This window comes from Trachemys scripta, chromosome 9 (assembly GCF_013100865.1).
Source record: "Trachemys scripta elegans isolate TJP31775 chromosome 9, CAS_Tse_1.0, whole genome shotgun sequence".
In the NCBI taxonomy this organism is placed as follows: domain Eukaryota; kingdom Metazoa; phylum Chordata; order Testudines; family Emydidae; genus Trachemys; species Trachemys scripta.
This window is the reverse complement of record NC_048306.1, coordinates 34,697,174-34,709,384: the sequence shown is the minus strand read 5'-3', so window position 1 is coordinate 34,709,384 and position 12,211 is coordinate 34,697,174.

Sequence of the window (12,211 nt, the reverse complement as noted above, 5' to 3'; positions counted from 1 at the left end):
TGAAGCTGGTAGTGCTGGGGCAGCCCTTTCCCCCTGGCTGGGAGTGGGAGGGAGGAGGGGCGGAGTTAGGGTGGGGAAGGGGCGGAGTTGGGGCGGGGCTAGGGTGGTGGGGAAATGGGTGGGGCCAGGGCCTGTGGAGGGTCCTCTTTTTTTTATTTATGAGATATGGTAACCCTAGGGTATGTTACCCCATAGTTATAGGCTGATAATACCACACTGCTTTCAGACCACATCAAGGAGTGAGAACACTCTCCCCCATCACAGAAGTGGTGTACAGAGGACTACCATTTAATTATTTAAACATGCTGTTATAACCTGACCAGTCCTCCTCTCTCTGGACAGGTCCAGTCTGTTGTAAATGATTTGCTTCTACACCCCCTGGGTCTGGGTAGCGGTTGGCCAGTGTTCCAAAAGCTGAACAATCCAATGTGCTGACCCTGTGTCTGAGATGCTTCTTGGGCAGTGAGACCCTGCAATCCTGCTGCCGAGATCCCAGAAACAGTGCCATGGCAATTGCTTAGGTTTATCTCTCCAGAGCTCAAACTCACTGTGGGAACTCTTGCTTCTCAATGAATCCCTTTAAGGACAATGTGGCAGGCAAACAAGGATGGCAAGCTTAGCAAAGGAATTTCTTAATCACAGGTACATACTCTTGGAAACATTCGTTACAGATCTTTGGAAAATATCAATATCCTGGATCTGATTGCACCCCTGTCTGTGAGTCTTGGCTCTGGCAAGCATCCCTATGTGAGGTAGTCTCCCTCTTAACTTCACTCTCCCCAGTAAATTGTACTTACAAGTAGCAATGGACTGGCTTCCCCCTCATAGAAGACCACTTCTTCAATATATTCTCTGGTCTTTATTCAGGAGGAGAAGCTGCAGCCCTCCCAGCCATGTACTTAGACCAGGGGCGGGCAAACTTTTTCACCTGAGGGCTGCATCAGGTTTTGTAAATTGTATGGAGGGCTGGTTAGGGGAGGGGGTCGTGGCCCAGCCCCCACCTCCTATCTGCTCCCACCCCGCCCCATCCAACTCCTCCATGCCCAGAGCATTGTGCCAGTGGCAGAGCGAGCGAGCTGAGGCTGCGGAGGAGGGGGGGTAATGGGAGAGGGGCCAGGGGCTAGCTTCCTGGGCAAGGAGCTCAGGGGCCGGGCAGGATGGTCCCACGAGCCAGATGTGGCCCGCGGGCCATAGTTTGCCCACCCCGGCTTAGACTCTGAAATTCCAACCTCCTGCTCCCAAACAGGTTTCTGATATATTCTGTTCAAAGTCATTGGTGCCTACCAACTGCAAAAACATTGTTCCAGTAGGGGAAAATTAATCAACATTGATGGGCCTTGCTATCTCTTTCATTCATAGTCATTCATGTAGGAGCTCAGTCCCCACCACAAAAGGGATATTCTAATCCAAAATGGAGAATATAGCATTAAATGAAGGCTGCAATCAAAATGGAGATTGAATTACAGAATGGCATTCACAAAACAAAATGGAGTTCACCATTTGATCAGAGATATCCTCCAATCTGTAACACATCGGGTGTTACTTATACCAGTAGACACACATTACATAGATTTCAGTGCTGCAAAGGTGTTTAGTAATCAACATTTCTGATGTCCTTTAAGATAGAAATGAATGGGAAGTAGAACAGCCTGTATGATATAGGACCCGACACTGCTCCCTTCCCAGCATGCCCTACTAGAAGGAAATTAGTAGGCAGGTTTCTGTTCTCACATTTTCTTTTGCAGGTTGTCTTGTTGCATCTGTGTCAATCTTTCTGAAAGAGAAATGAGCTGCTTGTCTTTTCTAAAAGAAAAGTAAGGTAACATTGGAGAAAATGGGTGATCTCATTGTTCCAACTTCAATTGGTTTTAGCTTTTCAAAGCACATGGATATATCTTTTTGAGGCGCCTTCTTTTTTCTCCATGACAGCTTTTCTCTGTCTGATGCAGTAATACAAATATTTCTAAAAATTCCAGAAACAAAAGGAAATCTAGTGACTCTTCACTAGGAGCCTGCAGGTAGAGCATCCAACTGATCCAACTGCAATTTGAGAATCTTGAGTCCTATTCCCCAGCTTTGGGAATAGGACTCAAGGCTCTCAAATCGCAGTTGGATCAGTTGGATGCTCTACCTGCAGGCTCCCAGTAAAGAGTCACTAGATTTCCTTTTGTTTCTGGAATTTTGAGTTGCTGTGATCTTGGGCAAATCACTTAATATTTTAGTATTGAGATTCCCCAACCTATAAATGAAACTTGTAAAGCATTTTCTACTTTTCTAAAGCACTTTAAGTTCTATGGATGAAAAATTTTTAGTAGTGATGGTGAAAGGTTTTTTTTTTGTTTTATTTTGTATTGAGTTATTTCTTTGATAATTGGCCAAATACAGGATTTACTACTCTTATCAACTATTTTTCTGTTGTAAAACTTAAGGAGAGATGATTAAAACATCTGGAAAAAATTTAGATAAAACTGTGAGGACTTAGGACTTTTTTCAATAATATCAGAAGAATATCTTCCTTCTTCTACTTGTTCAGTCATGTTCTTACTATTGCAGATCTTTCTCTTCCACTTTTATCTTTTAACATGAAAATTAATATTTAGAATTCGGATTGCTTTAAAAATCCATGTTCTGATGTTCCAAGCTAAGGCTGCTTCGTCAGGGTTTTTTTTGTTTTGTTTATATGATGCACATGATAATACCATCTGGCAATTTGAGTCTGGTGTAAAACTTTTTTTTCTCTTCCTATCACAGTCTGCTTTGAAGATTCTTTTCAGAACTCGTTCCTTTATTCATTTTATCAGTCTAATATGAAATGTGAATCAAGATATTTAAGCAGGGTACAACATAGGTTTTGAATTGAATATATGTTTTTTTAAATTATTAATTTCATCATCTGTTAAAACTTTTGTAAAATACCTTGATTCAGACATCAAAATAACATTATAATATAGTCAACAAACCTTTATGCACTGAAGTGATTATATAAATTAGTGAAAGAATTTGAGTTTTCACATTGTTTAGAAAATGTTCTAGTAACCAGGTTGTATACACTATTTGGGATCTATACTCACAAATTTCCCCTGTGCTGAACGGGAGAAGGGTTATCCACTGCTTCATTGGTTCCCCAAACCTTCTTGTAAATCCTTCAAAGAAAGGTCACTATTCAGCATGGAGAGGCAGAATGGGCAAAGTAGATTTTGGGTTGCATGGGGACCTCTGTCTCCAGCAATGTCAATATGACAGTATGACCCTGGAGCAGGGTTACATTTGCCATGCCCTTCCATTCCTTAAGAATCCTAGAGGGAGCTGTGGGCAGGAGAGGACTTGGTATTGTGATTTTAATGGAGTTGCCTCGCAATGGATATGAGGGGATACCCAGCCCCACAGCCAGTGTGAAGATATAGTTCATTTGGCTGGGTGAAACTAGTCCCTTGTAGATCCCTACAATTTGAGGGGGTAAAGAATCAGGGTGTTACTTGCATACCCTTGATGGAACAATGTGGAGGAAACTCTGTGAGAACTTTGTGCACCTTCCAATTTTAGCCCTCTAATCTATTTCTGCGGCTTTCATCACAGGAAGGGAAGAATCTCTGTTACCAGGCTTACGAGTTAACTATATAAACTTCTCATAAGGCTCTATCCTCCTGTGCTTATACGGTGCTCATTAATAATTTTTATTGTAATTTTCTCATTATTTTCCACCTTCCAAATAGACGCTGCTTTTATTTAAATGCAGTGAAGTTCTTTGTGTAGACAGGGGCTGGAAATGGAATTGACTGTCTAAATGGAGTTCTGTGGAAATGGAATGTCCCTATGGGCACAATACCTCTTCTACTATCAGGTACACTTAGGGCTTGTGCTGAATTTGTTAGTCAGGTGAATATAGCAGACACAGTGAGATGTTGGCACAGCTAGTTTTCTTTTTGCAGTTAGCACAGTAAGAGCAAAGTCAATTGAGGCAGGTTTTCTATGCAACTAGCCAAACTCATCTTGGCTACTGTGTGCTAATTAAAGCTATTTCTGTGTAGATGAATACTGCGTGAAGTGAACTTGGCAAGCAAAGACACAGGCTGCTACCTTGTGTAGTCAAAAAACAGTGCTTACCTATGGATGCACTTGAAACGTGCCTATACAAAAACTCATCCAACCAAATCCCAAGCAGATGGCAGCCTATGTCTTGTGTTTGTCTTATTCTTCGTAAAGAATATCATGATGGCAACTGCAACCCACCTCTCTCTTTCGACATACCAAACTCACATAAATTGAAGACTAACAACTTATGGCCTAATCCTGTAAAATGTCTTTTAAGCTATCTATGCATTTAAATTGCACTCATCTCCATGGTATCTAAACACCCATTGAAGTCTATGAGAGTTGAGGGAGCTCATTGCCTCTTGACATGCACTTAATCCTTGCAGGAGTAAGCACTGAAATAGCATGGTGCTAAATAGAGGTTTTATAAAGTAGTATTTGCCAAACAAATAATCCTATTGAGACCTCAATTTAAGGCACCACTAAACTGCAGTACATATTAGCACTGGTTGTGCCTTGACCCAAAGTCATTCTGTATTTTTTCTTTTCTTTTACTGGAAAATCAGTACAGCTTACAGTCCTTCTTAACAGTATAATTTTAAAATTGTAAGTGATTTACACAATGGCCTAAGACTGTGTGATACAGCAGGGCCAGAGAGAAGTGGGAGAGGGGAGATATATAATCCCTAGGCTAATTAAGGCGTGGTTCCCTGTAGATGAGGGAAGGTTACTACAGGTTAACTGGAGCACCTGTAGTCAATTAAGGCCCTGTCAGGAAGGAGAGAGGACTGGAGTTTGGAGGTGTGTTGAGAATTGAAAGACCACAGAACCGGAGGAAGGGAGACCCTGCCCAAGGGGGAAGAGGGTAAGAAACCAGAAGGGGTTGAGAGGGGCTGGGGCTCAGAGTGAGGAGCAAATCCAGACCCCTTCCCCGCTTCCTTTCTCTACCACCTTCCTGGGCCACTAGAGGGGCCCTCAACGCCCCAAGAGCAGGGGCACGGGATGGCATCCTAGCCCCCATGCCACGAAAAGCGCGGCATCCCCCATACCAACATCGGCCATTTTGCCACAACTGTTAGGATGAATGGCTTTTAATACAAGTGGTGGGAAAGAGTGTTAAATGCAGAGGGCGCTCTAGCTCTTTTTCTCCATTGTGTAAGCAGAGATTATGAATGGCTGAATAACAAGCTAAAATAAATTCACTATGAGAAGTTGTGATTAAGGCTCTCAAATAATTAAAAAAATTATTGTGATTAATCACACAATTAATCGTGCTGTTAAACAATAAAAGAATATCATTTATTTAAATATTTTTGAATGTTGTCTACATTTTCAAATTGATAGATAGAAGTTACAACACAAGTCCACTTGTGGGAAGCCGCCTGAGGTGAGCGTCCCCCAGATCTGGAACCCTGCACTCCCTTCCGCACCACAACCCACTGCCCCAAGCACCTTCCCGCACCCAAGCTCCCTCCCAGAGCCCGTGCGCCGCACTTCTTCCCACACCCCAACCCCCTGCCAGCTCTGCGCCAACCAGACTATAAACCATAATTTCAATGAAGATCAGAAATGCCGGTATATAGAGCTTGCCAGTTGGTGAAGTGTCAGATAAAACAGCTTCTACTTTACTGGCATGTCTCCACTGAAGTCAATAGAGCTACCAGCTTAAGATATGGCCCATGATAGATGATCAGTTCTACAACACTATAACAAAGTATGTTGAATTTTGTACTGAATAGTCTGAAAAAATAAGATGCTAACAGGAAATAGAGTTGATTGCCTAGTAGTTATACTGTATAAGCAATCCCCATAAAAATGCACATGGTTGCCCATAATTACACTAATTACATTGTTCTCAGCAAAATCTTTTGTTATGAGCCAGCATCAATACAAATGTTTCTGAAACATCAAGAATAAAAAAAGTGATTCTTAGAGATTTCACCTACTGTTTGGAGATTAAATTATTTCCTTGACAGTTGGCAAAGACAAGAAATTCACAAGTCTCAGCAACTGTTTTCCTTGTGGAAAAATCTAAGTGAAATTATTAGAACATCTGGCAAAGCTCTTAAATAAAACAGTACTTTGAAACAGTAATGATTCACTGTATCCTAGGACTTTATGTCAATGACATTATAACAATTAATATTCAAAACATGCTTAATTATACTTCACAGATGTTGAAGGGGAAAAATGGAAACATGGTGATTTCAGGTTGAGCTCCCATGCAGGCAATTTAATGCAGCAGCACTTAACACTTCTTTCCAGAAAGTACGGTTAACAGCTATTACTAACTATACATATACATATATATACGTATAATATAATAAAACCAAGGCCAATCAAGCCCTCCGATAAAACACATTGTTTTAATAATCTCATTAACATTTTGCATATAGTGGAAAATTGTATTAAACACCTTAAAGTAAAGGAATAGTTGTAATTTTAATATGAGATCGAAGTATGGATTTAATGTAATTAAAGTATCTTTCTTGACATTTATTATGCCTCTATTGTATTCAATTTCTTTTATTGTTGTGCCCCAATCAACACGTGCTAACAACCCCTCCTGCTACCAATTAGTCACCTGCTAATCATGAACAAGATGTAATAATAAACATTTTATGGGGAACAATATCTTAACTGGAAAAAAAAAACATGAAGTAGCTATACATAACCAAATAGTCAAATAAGCTTCAAACTTCAAAGACAGGAGGATCAGTGACACAAATCTCCTATCTTCAGGCAACATGAAAACCTGTGCACCAGTGCCACTAATTAAAATTCTTCAGTTGTGCCTCTGAGTTTTAATTAACCGTACTGGATTGTGGCAGATGCATTGTTCGTCATTTTGCCTTCTACCTATGTTATACATTTCTTCTTTTAACCAACAACCAAAGTTGAAATAGGCAATCTAGTTACACAACTCTAGAAAATACAGTGGCTTATGTTAGTATATAGGCTTGTTTTTCAGTCTGAGATAGAATTTTGGGTTTGACTTTTTGATACTCTTATATCTTATACTAATATGTGTGAAGAACAATGAACAAAGACACTGCGTATTGCATTTCCCACAACCAGATGAGGCTTTTAGCACAATGAGAAAAGATAAGGGATAGAGCTAAAGTGTTACAGGGTATGGTGGGAGTGTAATATATGAGCATAAACTGGAAGGCTGCCTGGCTCTTCTCACGTCAAGGTCAAGCAACCAGTTAGGAGGGGCAAGGAGGATTGGGGGATGGGGGGGAAGGTGTAAGACACAGTAAAAGCCAAAGAAAAACCTGGCCTTGGCCCGAACACAATCTCCTGCCTCACCCCTCCCATGGGATACAAAAGAGGTCGGACGAAGACTCTAGACTCACGACCCTCCAAAATGGAACATGAACATAAGTTGTAAGGGGTGTGGACTAGAGGTGTGCACTGCAAGTATATTTGGGCCTGGTAAGAAGGAGGAGGAGGGAATGGGGACGAGACAATGGAAAATAGGGAACGAGGACACAGGCAAGGCTCTGTGGCATCAGATCTGGGAAGGGGAACACACAGGGCCGGTGCAACTATTTAGGTGACCTAAGTGGTCACCTAGGGCACTAGGATTTGGGGGGCACCATTTTCTTCGGGAGCGACCGTGGCAGCCGGATCTTCGGCCGCCCCGGTCGCCGCCGGCATTTAGACGGAGGGAGCTGGGGCAGTGGAGCGTGGGCAGGGCTGCCTGCAGCAAGGGGGAAGGGGGGACAGCACGGGGCCCCGGAGCTTCTTCCGCTCTGGGTCTTCAGGCGGCAGTTCGGCGGCGGGGGGTCCTTCCACCCCAGGACCTGCCGCCAAAGTGCCCTGAAGACCTGCGGCGGGGGGTCCTTCCACCGTGGATCTTGCCGCCGAAGCGCCGGGTCTTCGGTGGCAATTCGGTGGCGGGGGCTCCCCGCCGCTGAAGACCCCAGGCCCCCTGAATCCTCTGGGCAGCCCTGTGCTCGGGTAGGAGGCGGAGCAGGGATGAGCTGGGGTTGGGGGGCACCTCAGGGCGGAGGGGGGGAGCTGCTGCAGGGGGGGCATCTCAGGGCGGGGGCTCGGGGACGGGCACAGGGTGGAAGTTTCGCCTAGGGCGCGAAACATCCTTCCACCGGCCCTGAGAACACGAGGTGAACTCTCTGAGGTATCAGAGCGTGGAATGGAACACTGGGAAACAGACTCTGCCACCATGTAGAGCTATGGATATGCTTGCTTGGAACTAATCCCAATACAGATTGCATTGCCTGCACTTTAGACCTCTGGTCTTCTGCTTTCTGTCTGCATAACAAGAACCAGGGGAGGGGTGAAGGGAAAGCCCTCTAACAGCTTAAAATAAGTGAGAAATTATTCTGTAAAACTCAAGACTTTTTGTAAATCCAACAATTTAAATTGCATAGTCTTCAAGAAATCCCAAAACCACTAGGGACTCAATCTTGCAAACACACACGCGATTTACTTTACCCCCTCGACATTGACTCGAAGTTACAGTCTCATTGACTTCAAGCGGTAAAGTTAAGCACCTGCTTAAGTGTTTTCAGGATTGGGACATGGGTTCTCCCATCCTAAGTAGGATGAAGGAGGTAGTTTATTTCTCTATGGGAGCACCTTAAGCTTTGGTTGGTTCGCAAGTGGAGTCATGGTTTACTACAGTACAGTTCCTGGATAATTAACAATTTGCCACTCCTGATATTTTCTATTGACTAGAAAATCTTATTTGCAATATAATTTGTAATGGAATAAAAGCAGAGAAGGGGAAATAAACTAAAGGATTTTTCCCTTATTTTATTTTTGTCTGCTCTTAGTCTAGACTGTATGTCAGTGAGTGTCTCTCTAAACCAGGGACCAATTTATAAGAGAACTGAAACACTATTAACCCTTGAGTGTAGAATAGTGTATTCCAAGGTTCATCAAGACTGGATGCAACTGGGCCAGTGTATACGTGTGTCAAGCCCATGAATGTTTTGCACTTTTTTTGTGATTTTCACAAAACTAAAAGGTTTCTACTGAATTTGCTTTTCATCTGGAGTCATTCAAATCAAAATGAAACTTCAGGCTGAAAACTCAAACACATCCATAGCAGAAGGGTACGTTGACATGATCTCCTGACTAAAACAAGCCCTCAGATATTGTACAGCTTCATTTAATAAAGCCATGAAATGAATGGGATGGAGGTGAGGAGAAAATATTTAATTCTCCTTCAATTCTTTATTTTCCTTAACTATTACCATTATTTTTATATAGGCAATTTTACATCATTTAAAGATATGCTGGCTGTATAGCCTACACAGCCCCTAAGACCAGTATGCAATGTCTCCCTTTTTGTGCAGGCAACTTTTTGACTCTGCTCTTCCAATGAAATAATCACAAACTGATGCAGCATTCCTCCCCTTCCCCCAAATACCACTTTCTCTTTCTCTTTGGAGTTTTAAGGCCAAAGAACAAAATTAGTTATTTCAAAACCTTGCCAGTTTTGGAGGAGCTGAGCTCTTGTTAGTATAGTACCTTTCCCTAAGCCTTTATGTGGTTTCCTGTCTCTCCAAGATCTTTCTGGGCTGCTCTCTAGTCAGATTAAAAGGTCCTGAAGAATCATGGGCTAATTCTTTCTTGTACAGTGACTATCACGAAGGAAGCCATTCTAAGCATAGGGAACTGAGTAACTGTCTCAGACTTCCCAGTTCTTACATTGTTTATGCCAAGATGCAAGGAAATGGCATGTAAACCATACAGCTGACTTCGACAGAACATACGCCTGTCCTTAAGTACTTTGTCAAATATGGAGAAACTTAAACATGTGCTTAAATGTATTCCTGAATTGGGCAATAGAGTATTTATGACAAGAACTGCTATTGAAGTCAGGAGGTTTTGCACTCAGCAGTGGTTAGGGCCCTTATTCTGTAAATAAAATCAATATTGTGATCTCCTGAATCAACAATATATGTTGGATGTCCTATAATAGTTCAAAAATAAGTATTCAAAGGAAAATCTTATCTGTGAAAGACAGAGGGCCAGAGTCTTATCTGCAAAGTCCCTAGACATGTGCCGATTTATATAAGCCCTAAATGTAAAGGAAATACAGTAGGTAAACAGTGGATGTTTAGATTTAACACTAATTTATTCACAAAATCCCTACTGTATGGTATAAAACAATAGAGGAAAAATATCATGTATTGGTATATTTAGTGGATACTTTATTCTCATGACAGATTTTCTGTTCTATGGTGCACTATTGTTTATCAAAATCCTGTATATGTTGTTATTTCATAAGGTTGCATGAATGCTCATAATTATTACATTTCAGATCCTACTGCACCAAAGATGTACAACTCCCCTAGCCAGACTATACAATCATGACAGTAATTAGCAATAAACTTCAAAATCTTTCATAATAGTAAAAATAATAATAATGATGATAATTTGATTTTAGAAAGCAACTTCTGTGAAAAAGGCATCTCAGAGCACTGCATGGAGATCTCGATTATACCATGCAAGGGAGTTATTCACAGGAGGGAGTATTAGCATATCCATACTCCACTAAAAACACTCTTACTCTTGCCAAGTTTTTGTGCATAAAATGGTGCTCATACTGTGCTGAAGTTATTAGCCTCCATCTTCCAAGCTGCTGCAGTCCCCATTGTAAAAAAAAAAAAACTTAAATAGAGATTTATATATGTCAGGGAATACTATCCTTAAACTCCTTGTGTGAAAATGTGAAACATTTAATGGAAAACAAAGCAAAATAACATCCAGTATGTCAAGATGTGGGGAAGTAAAGGGAGTAAATCACCTTGGGACATATTTCTTCACTATTTTCTAGTGAAAATTGAAGTGATTATTCTAAGTATTAATTATTTTTAGATATTTAAGATGCACTAATTTTTTTGACTTTGTGAACTTTTATTTTAGGTTCTGAGTCTGTAAGATCCATGGATGGTAACCTAAAATTAGGAAGCATGTAATAAAAAGGGGTGTCTAATGTTGTGCAATCAATATATATACAATTAATCTGACCCTTGATTTGAAAAAATGTCCTTGCCATTTAGCTTCTGTGCATAGCTGTGCATGATTTACAATAGGATCACTAAATACATATAAAGAAAAATCAACAGCAATATGAAATTAAAGACTGAGGTCCCTGTCAGTGTTTGTGTTAGTTGCCTCTGAGATTGCTTAAGCCTGATGAGTCATCCCTGAGCCAGACAGTGTGATGAGTAGTCAGAGGTAATTATCTGCAGTTTTTCTGATAGACCCCATGCCATTTAATCTGGATTCAGACAATCCACAGACAAAGACCCACCGAGATAATTCCCAAAGCAGGTATATAGGTCTGTATATACAAATCAGTGTTCAAAGTGTGTGCATGTATGCATATTTCAGAGTACTACCGTATATACTCATTCATAAGCCGAATTTTTTTAGTAAAAAAGGGAAGCACCAGAGAAGGGGGTTGGCTTATGAATGAGTATAGAGAGGGAGAGGTGGGACACAGCCCCTCCCCGCAACAGAGGGAGCAAGGAGAGGCAGCACAGCCAGCAGAGCCAGAAGGAAAGAGGCAGGGCCAGAGTCTCTCTGCTTCTGGCCACACTGCTCTCCCTCCAGCCTCCAAAGCATCTGCAGCTCCGGGGCTGGCAGGTTGCAGCCGTGCCGCTCTGCCCCGCCCCCCAGAGCAGGCTGTGGCCACTCCACCTGGCCCACCAGAGCACGCTGTGGCTGTGCCGCTCAGCCCAGCCCGCTGGAACATTCTGCGGCCGCACCTCCTGGTCTGGCCCCCGAAGCAGGCTGCGGCCGCGCTGCCCGGTCTGGCCCCCACAGCAAGCTATGGCCGTGCTGCTCAGCCTGCCGGAGCAGCTTTAGCCAGGCCATAGACATCCTCCCCTGGCCCTCCCCAGATAAGATGGGAAGGGATAGGATGGGGAGAGTGTGGGAGTCCCGGGCTGGGGTGGGGTCATGTGGGGGGTAGTCAGAGCAGTTACTCCCCTGACTCCCAGCTTCTCCCCCCCCCCCACAAAATTTACCCACCAGTTGCTGTCTCGGCCCATCAGGGTAAGCAGCTGGTGCGCTGGGACACTCTGTTTACTTAGGCTTATCTCCGTGCCTGCGGACGCTCAAGATAAACAAACCATCTCGGCCCACCAGTGGCTTATCCTGATGGCCCAGGAGCCAAAGTTTGCTGATCCTTGAA